The sequence below is a fragment of the Lynx rufus genome, unplaced genomic scaffold (assembly GCF_022079265.1).
Source record: "Lynx rufus isolate CCGP_SWC_20201006 ecotype Redwood Valley unplaced genomic scaffold, mLynRuf1.p SCAF_4, whole genome shotgun sequence".
Taxonomy (NCBI): Eukaryota; Metazoa; Chordata; class Mammalia; order Carnivora; family Felidae; genus Lynx; species Lynx rufus.
Genome location: NW_025814856.1, coordinates 122,865,636 through 122,877,873, shown reverse-complemented (window position 1 = coordinate 122,877,873; position 12,238 = coordinate 122,865,636). Strand labels below are relative to the sequence as shown.

The window sequence follows — 12,238 nt, the reverse complement described above, 5'->3', positions numbered from 1 at the left end:
GGAAAATATAAACAGCAGAGAAGAATGCAGGGAGGACTGGCTGGGGGTTCAGGAGATGGGTTCTCTCTAGCCCTGGCCCTGCCCCTCATATGTGCCTTGCCCCAGTCACTCTCCCTTCTCTGAGCCACAGGTTCCATATTGGATGGGACCAAATTGTCTCCAAAAGTGCCTTTCAATTCTGTGTTCTCACACACACACACCAGCCAATACAGGATGATAAACCCTGTAGTTTGACACTTGCCAAGAACCAAAATGCAAGCGTACCTTGCTGATGTCGTTATGATACTGCTAGAAAACACACACACCCACACACACACACACACACACACACGCACATACACACATAAGTTCTTGTAATCACTGCCCAGATTTTTTTCATCTCATTCTATTTTCTTTTTTGTTTATTTCCTTTCTCCCAACTTTTTTGTAAAGCTATCAGCTACCATTTATAAGAAACCTCTAAAGTGCACCAAAAACCTATTCTGTGATTCTGATTTGTAAGTTCAGGTATGTACATGTGGAGCTTTCTAAAAATGGCCCACCTGTATTTTAGCTCTCTTTAGATATTTTTTCCCCTCCAGCATGCATCGATTTGTACTAAAGTAAAATCTTTTCTTTTAAAGAATGTATTAAAAATAACAATATTACATCACTCTCTGAAAACCCATTCACTACGTTAAAATGACAGCTCTTTTGAACGTGGAATTGAAATATATTTTCCTCCAACATCCTTGCAGGGTAAGATATGATTGAAGTAACAATCGTAATCTCGCCATGGTTCGTTCTATTGAATTGGCTTCCTCCTGAAGATGTATTGAAGGGGTGTGAGTGGAAGACCACGGAGGACTCACGGTACCAAATCTGTGAGCACGTACTGCTTTGGACTCTGGGTTTCTTTTTCCGGCTCCAGAACACAGAGCTCCTTCCCCCACCCTCCCAGGCAGCCCTAATCCTCCCCCACTGGCTCAAGCCTATTTTCCTCAATTCAAAATGGCAAAATTCCTATGTCCCTACACGACCAGGATTCTGCGAGCATTCTCCTGGGGACTGGTAAAAGAACAAGCTGGAAAGAGCATTTAAGGCCTGAAGGGGCAGTAGAAGGAGGTGACGGAAGAAGCAGTGCAGATGCTGTGTCAGAGCCCCTCTTCCCCAGCCTGCAGCAATGAGAAACAGCATGCTCATCAGAAGCACGTATCCTCTCACACGGCAACTGGCTATGCCACTGAAGGCTGAGGACCGGAGTCCCACTTTTATCTGTCCCTTCTATCACTATTCCCTCCGGGGACTAAGGCAGAATGCCTCCCCCCTGCACCTCACTATCTGTTTCTGCAAAGTGAGGACTGAGCATGGTACTAAATGGCCTCTAACACCTGCCTTGAATCATTTCAAGCGGGGAACAGCAGGCACAAAGCCATCTCTGGACTACCCCGGAGAAAGTAACATCTCCCTTGTACCCATCTCTGTTCTCTGCCTCTTCATCTGTCACCCGGATCATTGGAATGGCCTCCTCACGGGTTTCCGGACCCCCAGTGTGATGCCCCACCCCAGACCATCTTCACATGGGTGTCAAAGGCATCTTTCTAGAAAGCAAACCTGACCGTGCCACAGCCTGGCTGAAGTTCTTCCAGGGTTCCCCATCGTCACCACCAACAACAATAATATTTATAAAAGTGACAGCAATCATAGCAGCAAACACTCTCCGACTCCTTTGACTGTTCTAGGCACTGTGCTGAGTGCTGTGCAAGCAACAAAAGCCATCTGCTCCTCAGGACGGCCTTATGAAGTAGCCGTTGTGCTGAGCCTCAGAGAAGTCCGGTAATTTTCCCAGTTACACAGCAAGCAAGTGGCAGCACAGGAATTTGAACCCAGGCAATGACCCCAAAGACAAAGGCAGCAACCACCACACATATTGCTTCCTTAAAAAATAAAATCCAGGATGGAGTGTCTGGCTGGCTTAGTCAGTGGAGCCTGCGACCCTTGATCTCGGGGTCGTGAGCTCGAGCTCCATGCTGCGGGTAGAGGTTACTTAAAAATAAAAATAAATAGGGGCGCCTGGGTGGCTCAGTCGGTTAAGCGTCCGACTTCAGCTCAGGTCACGATCTCGCGGTCCGTGAGTTCGAGCCCCGCCTCAGGCTCTGGGCTGATGGCTCGAGCCTGGAGCCTGCTGCCGATTCTGTGTCTCCCTCTCTCTCTGCCCCTCCCCCATTCATGCTCTGTCTCTCTCTGTCCCAAAAATAAATAAACGTTAAAAAAAAAAATTTATAAATAAATAAATAAACAAACAAACAAACAACATAAAACAAAACCCAGGCCCATTAGGGTGCCCTATGGGCTATCATGACCTGGCCACCTACCACTCCACCCTCTGCACCCTCACACTCCACGCGCATCTCCTGAATGCTGAGCTTCTCAGCCTCTGCCTCTATACCTTTTCGTAAGCCCTTCCCTTCTGCTAGAATATACTTTGGCAAACTCATGCTAATCCCCTACAGCCCAAGTGGGATGCCACATCTTTCTCAACTCCAAACGTGCGTTCCTTCATTTCTTCACCCTCTCATTCAGCAAACATGTGGCAGTTATCCGGCAGGCCAATCTCCCTGCCCAAAGGAGACCCGGGCATGCAAAAGGACGAGACATAAATTGCAATTTGACATGGTGTAGTGCGCTGGACAACAGCCCCCAAAGATATCCTGTGAATAGTGCCTTATATGGCAGAAAAGACTTTGCAGATAGCATTTACATTGGGGATCTTGGGATGGGAGAGGGTATATTGGATTACCCAAGTGGGAACAATGTAATTACAAGTGTCCTCATAAGAGGGAAGGAAGCAGAAGGACATACGACCCGGAAGAGGAGGGGTGGTATCACACCAGAGGCAGAGGTTGGAGGGACGCACTCTGAAGACGAAGGAAGGGCCACAAGTCAAGGACGTGGGTGGCCATGAGAAACTACAAAAGCAAAGAAACAGATTCTCCTCTGGTGTCTCCAGAAAGAACCAGCCCTGCCAACACCTTGACTTTAGCCCCAGTGGAACTGATGTCAGACCTTGATCCTCCAGAACCTAGTGCCATAATAATAAACTCATGTTGTTTTAAGCCACTAAGTTTGTGGGAATTTGTGACAGCAGCCACAGGAAATGAATACATACGGTAAGAGAAATAAACAAGGAGGGACGAAGGACCATGGATTTTCTGGGTCAGCTCTGTACCCCGCATGCCCAGCACCTGGTCAGGGCTCCATAAATGGGTGCTAAGTACCAGAGTGACCCTCACAGAAGTGAGGTGACTCACACAAGGTCACGCAACTTAGGAGTGCCCAAGCCAGAACTCAAACCCAGGCCGCTGGCTCCAAATGCTTTATTTTGTTCTTTCTTCTATCTCATGCTTCCTTCCCCTGTCCGGAACCCTCCATGGTTTCCCATGGCCCACAGGACAAAATTCAAACCTCCCAAGTGTCCCCCTTGGCTCCTGGGGGCAAACCCTTGGAGGATGTGGGTGGCCAAGAGCCACGGTGAGAGGGTGGTGATGATTTTCCTGCCGCATAGGGTACAGCCAGGCCTCTCCTGGGTCATGGGACTTCCACCCGGAGCGCCATCCATCAGCCGCAAAAGCCCAGCTCAGATGCTTTGTGCCCATTTCCCATAGATCTCATCACCAGAGGAGACTTCAATTATGCTCACACTCAGGGAATGTGTTTATTGTTCCTTTCATGTGTCCCTTTGTGGCATAAGCATTGCAAAGTTTAAAAGGTCAGTTTAAAAGCATGTTCTTGCCTTTGAGTGAAAAGCTATTATGCAAAACAATGACAAAAAGATAAATCAAGGAGTCAAAACACTTTTTCAAAATGTGATTGTGCAGATAACCCAGAGACATGTGTCAGAGTGTGCATCTAATAAATCCGCAGGAGCCGGGCTGTAGACACCCAGCTTGTCCGCTGTGTCTGAGGTCACCACTTCCTACCCAAGCTCCCCTTTGTGGCCCCGAGGGAGAAGCAAGGACCAGGGCGCTGCAGGTGTTCAGGGCTACGCGGGGCCAGGACTCAATCCCATGTAACTGAATCTTGGCTGGGTAGGAAGAGCTACTTGGAGACCTGAGTTCTCATCCCTTCTCTCCCAAACTCTGCATGCCCGCAGGCAAGTCATTTACCCTCTGTGGGCATCAAGTGCCTCATCTGTCCCTCAGGGGAAGCCTGAGCATGCTGGTCACTGCAGGACATGACCAGGTGCAGGGGCTCCAAGAAGCCTGAGGTGCCGGGTCACACTAGTTTTGAAGATGCTCTACTGCCTCTACAGTCCCACATTCTCAATATTTCACTAGCTCTTAACGTAAAAAGAGACGAGGAGATGCTCCTTCCTGAATGTTTGGTACTGGACACGTGGCTAAATAAGTTACGGAGTACAAAAGAAAGGTGTCCCATGAGAATAAAGATATTGACCACTTACTATATATTCTATTTGATGAAAACTCAGAACCCAGTGTGAACGGAGTCCAAATTGACCCCACTCACGCGGCACAGGAATCCAGAATAAATAACATAAAATTTTCCTGAGCCAGTGATATCCTAGCACACCTAACTAATGCAATGTAAAAGTATCTGGAGGGGCACTTCTACAAAGCAGGTCATACAAGATTCCCCAGGGGAGACAGATTTTTTTTTAAGCCCCACTGAAAATACGCTCAACACTAAAAACTGGTAAATATATGAGAAAATCATGCATCATAAGTGAAAGCCAGATGACACAGCCAATAGGACTCCCAAGAACTTGAGATGATAGAACAACAATCTAAAAGAGACTGTAATTAGAATAGGAAGACTTTTTAAAAAGGAATGGAGGGGCGCCTGGGTGGCGCAGTCGGTTAAGCGTCCGACATCAGCCAGGTCACGATCTCGCGGTCCGTGAGTTCGAGCCCCGCGTCGGGCTCTGGGCTGATGGCTTGGAGCCTGGAGCCTGTTTCCGATTCTGTGTCTCCCTCTCTCTCTGCCCCTCCCCCGTTCATGCTCTGTCTCTCTCTGTCCCAAAAATAAATAAAAAACGTTGAAAAAAAAATTTAAAAAAAAAAAATAAAAAGGAATGGAAATCAGAGGCACCTAGCTGGCTCAGTCGGTAGAGCATGTGACTCTTGATGTCGGGGTTGTGAATTTGAGCCCCACACTGGGTATGGAGATTACTTAAAAATAAAATCTTTAAAAAAAAAAAGAGGGGCGCCTGGGTGGCTCAGTCGGTTAGGCATCCGACTTCGGCCCAGGTCATGATCTCGCAGTTTGTGAGTTCAAGCCCCGCGTCGGGCTCTGTGCTGACCGCTTGGAGCCTGGAGCCTGCTTCAGATTCTGTGTCTCCCTCTCTCTCTGCCCCTCCCCCTCTCATGCTCACACTCCTTCTCTGTCAAAAATAAATAAACTTAAAAAAAAAATTTAAAAAAAAAAAGAAAAGAAAGAAAAAGGAATGGAAATTATAAGGAAAGACATAGACACTATACAAAAAGAATGATCCATTTTGAAAAGTAAATACAATCATAGAAATAAAAAACTTATGGACATATAAGGATGGTAACAGATAACAACATATGAAATTTACATAGAAAATGCCGTGAATCTGTGCTAGAGGAGGGAGTGAGGGAGGAAGACAGGGACAGGTCATGGACAGCTCTTCTCTGTACGACACCATCACCTAATAAATGTAAAAGGAATGAGAATATGATAAAAATTAGACAATCACCATTTTATAAACTCTTAATATGGGAAAAGATTATCAATGGATGGTAAAACCACTGGTTAAAAAGTTTTTGAGGGACAGGATAATCATCTAGTCTGAAAGTAACCAATTCCTCATTAATTGCAAAAGGGAAAATTTCCTTTATAATGATGGAGAGATTGGCAGGAACCACCTTAATGGAGTGATCCAATTTAGCATCAGCAGAAATCAAACAAGCTGACATTATGTGCTCCTGATGTGATGTAATGGGAAATACACAACATCACATATGTATTGTCCTTGCCCAAAACGTGTTTAACATAAACCTAATAATGAAACAGACATTATCTAGAATGTGGTCATTCCATAAGACAACAAGACTATACTCGTGAAAAACTAAGAATAGAAAGGAAATTGTTTGAGATTAAAAGAGACTAGAGAGACATGACAGCCAAATGCAGGTAAACCTTGAATGGATCCTGGATTGAAACAACTAAAGCCTAAGAGAACATTTTGGAGCCATGTGGGAGAAATCTGATTGTGGGCTTTATGTTAGCTGATGTTACGGAAATTTCTTGGGTGCCTTAATGGTACTGTGGTTAGGCAGTAGAACATTCTTGTCCTTAGGAAATGCAAGCTGTGATATTTAGGGATGAAATGCCACAATGTCTGAGTTTTACTTTCAAGGAAATCATCAAAAATGTATGGGTTACAAATATGCGGAGAGGGGAGAAGGGAGAGGGAGAAAAAACAAATGCGACAAAGTCCTAGAATCACTTAATGTAGGTGAAGGTCGTATAAATGTTCATTTTTCCATTCTTTCAACTTTTCTATAGGTTAGATCTTCTTTAACATTGGGGGGAAACTTGGGGTAAGCTTAAACAGGAGATCAGATACAATGAAGAGATAAGAAATTACTAGGGGCCATCAGATGACATGATCTGGAATGCAACTCAATCCAAAGATATCAAATATATGAAAGAGCAAAGAAGAGACATGGAGGGAAAAAACTTTAATTCCAATGCCCATGTAAAAGGAGTTCCAGAAGGAAAAATAGAGGGAGTGTGAGAAAGGATAACTGCTAAGAACTTAGCAGACATAATCCTCACAGAAACCTAAGAAGCCTCAAATGGCACATGTGGAAATAAATATACTCCTAGAAATGTCATAGTGAAATGACCAGAATATTGACGACAATGAGAAAAATCTTAGCGGAAAGGCGGGCTATCTATAAACAAAAACTACTTTAATAAAAGACATCTTTAATATTCAAAATATTAAAGGTAAGGACAAAATGAAGACATTTTCAGAAAATCACTGAAAAAGTTTACCATCACAGACCTTCACTGAACAAACCACTCGTGGATTTACTTTAGCAAGAAGGAAAGTGAACCCAGAAGAAAAGAGCAGGAAGAAAGCAGTGGCGAGAAAAGAAATCCATAAACATGTAGATAAACCTAAATGAGAGCCGATGATAAAAAATTAATAACAATAGCACTAGTTAGGGGGTGGTTAAAAACAAAGGGATAACGTTAGACAACAATACACAGGAAACATGGGAACGGGAAATGAGCAACTGAAGCTTTCTAAAATCCTTGTATTTTTTGAGGGGGTAAAGAGATTGATTAAACTGAAACTTTAAGTCATTATGATAAAAAATATTTTAAGAGTTACTGCTAAAATAGTAAAAACATATTTCTATAACTTCCAAATCAGAAAGCCCAAGAAGAAAAAATAAATACCACTTGATTCATAAGAAAGTGCCACTGTGGAAAACAGGTTGGCAGTTCCTCCAAAAAACTGAATATAGAATTACCACATGATAGACTTCTACTCCCAGGTATATACCCCAAAGAAGTGAACACAGGGACACATGTTCATAGCAGCACTATTCTCTATGGCCAAAAGGTTAAAACAACTCAAATGTCCACCAGTGGAAAAAAAAATGTCCACCAATGGATGAGTGGATAAACAAATTGTTGTGTACCCACGCAATGGAATATTATTTCACCCTAAAAAGGCATGAAGTACTGACACAGGCTACAATGTGGAGGAACCTCGAAAACACGATGCTAAGCAAAAGAAACCAGAGACAAAAGATCACATACTGTATGATTCCATTTATGTGAGATATCGTAGATTAGGAGTTGCCAGGGGTGAGGGAATGGGGGCAGAAATGGGAAGAAACTGCTGAATAGGAAGAGATTTACTCTGAAGAGAAGAAAATGTTTTGGAACTAGACAGAGGTGATGATTACCAAACATTCTGAATGTACTAAATGCCACTGAATTGTTCGCTCAAACATGGTTACTTTAAAAAAAAAAGGGAAAGAAGAGGAAGAAAAAAGATTAAAAAAAAAAGCATGGCAGCATGAAAGCACAGAATACAAATGAATTCAAGTGTATCAGTAATTATAATAAAAGCAAACAAATGCGACGGGCCAGTTCAAAGAGACACTCGGGCTTTTTTTTTTAAATAGCAATATGCTGTTTCATTAGCTACGTGACACAAAAGGTGAACCATAAAGCCTAGGGAAAAAAATAGATCACTTGTGGGCCAACCATTTAAAAGCTAACGTAACTGATGCTGTACCATCAGATTAAAAATAGACTTTGGAATAAAAAGCATTATTAGTGATAAACCTACAGAATAACAAAAGGAAATTCAACAGGAAATTCAACAACAAAAGGAATTCAACAGGAAAATTTAACCATTTTCAACCTCTATAAAATGGGTTAATTACAGTCCTACCTCAAGCAACTGTGGTGGCAATGAAACAGGCTAATCCATCAAGTACTGAGAAAAGTGCCCAACACAGAACTGCCACATGCTCGCAAACACAATGAAACCTCGATTCCAAACACCTACACGTATAAATACAAGTACAAAACTATGAAATAAAAAACAAACAACTGCATCAGCCATGAGTCTGAGGCAGATCTTGGCCGAGAAAGGATTGAAGTATATTTTAACATTAGACAGTCCAGGAGCACCTGAGTGGCTCAGTCGGTTAAGCATCCGACTTCGGCTCAGGTCATGATCTCATGGGTCTGTGTGTTCGAGCCCCACATCAGCTCTGTGCTGACAGCTCAAAGCCTGGAGTCTGCTTCGGATTCTGTCTCCATCTCTCTCTCTCTACCCCTCCCACCCCTCTCTCTCTCTCAAAAATAAGTAAACATTAAAAAAAAAAAGAAAGACAGAAAACCCAATAATGTAATTCACACCAACAGAGGGAAAAAATGGAAAACAATCTCAATAGATGCAGCAAAAACATTTGATTAAAAAAAACTCATACATATTTTTAAAATAAAACCTAGCAAAGAGGCGCCTGGGTGGCTCAGTCAGTTGAGTGTCCGACTCTTGATTTCGGCTCAAGTCATGATCTCACGGTTCGTGGGATCGAGCCCCACGTCGGGCTCCGTGCTGAGTATAGAGCCTGCTAAAGATTCTCTCTCCCTCTCCCTCTTCCCCGCCCCCACTCAAAAAATAAAGATAAACCTAGCGAGCCCAAAGGACAAGAAGGGTTTCGCTCTACTTGACATATATGTACTTCAACCCGACCAGACATCCTAACACTGAAGCCCTGGAAGCAGTAGCCAGCTGAGGATGTCACACCCCACGGGACTCGAAGTCTCCCAGAGGTGCACCAGAGGCAGTGCAGCAAGACAAGCGAGACCGACGAGCTGGCGGGTGCTGCAGAGCCCAGGTTTCCTGACACAGGTTTAGCACCCTTGCTACTGCCCGACTCCCAGCAGCACCTCCTTTCAGGACTAGACGGTAATGAAGCAGAGAGCTATTCCGAGGTCAGTGGACACAGAGGCACTGGACGGACAAGCCACAGGACCAGCTCGTGCCAGAGAAGATGCATCGCTTCAAGTTGTGATCGCCTCCGAGTCTCAGCTTCCCTTTTGCCAGAATCGTCTTTGGGAAGCTACGAGGGCCCTAACACCTAGTGATTCCAGACTTCGGCTCTCGGGACCCACCCCTTCCCCGCCTGCAGACACTCCTTGGACACAGGAGGGGGTGGGGGTGGGGGGAGAGCAAGTCCTTAGGGGGCGCCCTCAGAGGAACAGCTGTGTTAGGTTCTTTTCCTCACAGTGACCTTCCACAGCCTGTGCTGAAATAAAGCCTCTCCTTAAGGACTGAACTTCGGAGGAGTAAGCTTTAATGAGGCAGATCCCTGAGGGCCAGCTGATTTAAAAAGAATTAAAAAAAAAAAAAATCAAAGCTCTCTATAGAAAAAAAGACTCTTCACTTGCCTGCTCTCCAGTTCTCTTTGGCTTCCTATAGAGGCTCAGCCAAGCTCCCCCAGGTAAAGGTACAGAATCATGGTGACCTAGATTGGGAAGAAGCTTGGGGGTCACCCGGCATAACCTTGGTTTGATGGATGAGGAATCTGAACTCTGGGGAGAGGAAGGGAGCTCATCCAACGTCCCCACCGCCCAGATGCCCCCCGGGGGATCCATGTCCCTATCTTGAGAAGCCCTCTATCTCCCTGGGCAACCCAATCCGCAGACACTTTTTAAATTAAGCCCTAAAGAACAGGAGGCCTCATGAAAGGTGGGGCTGTTGAGAAGTCATCCTGTGCAGGATCACAATGTTTAACCGATCTCAGTTTCATACCCTGCAGTTGCCAGTTCCCAAACTGTTGACCTTCACTATATAAAAGGAATCTTTTTTTTTTTTTCTTTCCCCCTCTCTCTTTTCTTTTTTCTTAAGGATGTGGAAAACTTGACTAGAATTGCCTGGTCTGACATTTCCTGTGAGAAAGCACTCTGCTTGGAATACTGTGAAAGCAATCTGCCTTAACAATTCAATCCAAATAAATTATCTTCCTGAAACTAGTGAAAAAAGTTAATTGGGAATTGGGCTGCATACCCAAGTCTCTCTCATCCGGGTCCATGATGACGAAGGTTGGACAAAGATAGGGATCGCCCGGTGAGGACAGATCTGGGGAAGGGGAGGGGGCACGGATGGCCCTGCATCCTCCTGGAAAAGCCATCTGCTCAGCCCGTCTAGCTGGAGAGAACACACGTACTCCAGCCTCCTGGACCATTGTTCTTTCAGGGTGACGATTTCTCAGCTTAACTATCTTTCCGTATGTGCCCTTCCCCACAGGCTTTGGCACACACCCTTGATGAGAAGTGTTCAGAGCCAGAGCAAGATCTGAAACCAAGTCCAACATTTATTTCTCTTTCCTTGAGTCAGGCCGGATTCTGGCACATTCCAGAAACAGAGAAGAAATTTACCCAGTTACCAAGACATCAGACTGGGAGGGTTCCTTCAAGGGCACACAATTCACAAAACAAAACTGTACTAGGTGTGACCTTCCCTCGTATTATTCTCCCCTTCTCCCAATTGGCACAAGGCCTTAGCATACAACTGGTGTTTAATGAATGCCCCCTCGGAAAGCTGACAAGTTCTCAGAGTTCACCTAGATACGGCTCTTCCATCTGGAAGGGCTGGAAGGGCCAATCCAGACCATCTAATGTAATCCCGCAGCCCTGTCAGGGATAGGAGTAAGGTGGTGCAGAGCTTTTGCTAAGGACCCTGGCTAGTGGGCAAAGCCAGAAACAGGACTCTCATGTCAGTTCGTTTTCATCCATCCCATGCTGGATATCGGAAGCACTGATTGCACTTCCTTAAGACCCGAACGCATTAGGACAGGTTGACTGCTCTTCCCTTAAAGCCGCTCACAGGGGCTTTGCAGCTCTCCCAATTGCTATCTCTTGCCGTTCTCACAGGCTACACTCTCCTGGGTGTGGCTGAGCTCAGTTCCACAAGGAGACTGGTGCCCAGAGGCAGACGTTGCCCAACAGGAAGCGAAAAAGTGGGTAGAGCTGGTGTTACACCAGGGAAAGAAAAATATCCTCTTGAAGGAAAATGGTCTCTATGGAGTGGATCTCTGGAGCATGGCCAAATTCATTGAACTATTCATTCACCTGAGCTATGCAATTCACCAAGCAGAATGCTGCTAGCCCACGATCTCCCTTGGTCTTGTCTCCTCCCCTCTGCCCACCAGCACACGGCTGCACAGCTCAGCCAAACCTAGCCACCATGAGATGTTGGGTGAGGCCAATGACCAGGGCCAGAGCTAGAGATGTGACATGGTGCCTGGCTCACGCCACAAGGGCCCCGAGGTGTGAGCCCCAGACTGCACACCCAGCAACTGGGATCACAAGCCTGCCTCTGATTAGGGCTCCCAGCCTCAGAGTGAGGACCCAATGGCAAGGCTCTACCAGAGACAGAGACTAGCCCTGGCCCTGCCCTCCCCAAGGCTGGTATAAGAGCCCAGGATGGAAAGGATTGCCTCTACAACCTTGGCCCTGTCCCAGGGAGTCTATAAAGTCACACTTGGCATTATAAAGGGGAAGGTTCTGACATGCCGCCTAAAAGACATTACATAAGAGTTGCCGCTGGTTTCCACCATGGATTGGAAAGCTGCGTGGAGATGTTTACTTAGCTGCTAGGGGCAGCTGCTTTGGGGCACTGTCCCTGCCCTGTTACTGTCCTAGTAAAAGCCAACACATCCAGGGAAGGAGCTGT

At 45.4% G+C, this 12,238-nt stretch overlaps 1 protein-coding gene across 1 annotated transcript in view; it reads right to left on the bottom strand.

Moving 5' to 3' along the window:
* MINDY4 (MINDY lysine 48 deubiquitinase 4) overlaps nt 1-12,238 on the bottom strand; it is a 110,074-nt gene that overhangs the window by 59,485 nt on the left and 38,351 nt on the right. The window lies entirely within an intron of this gene.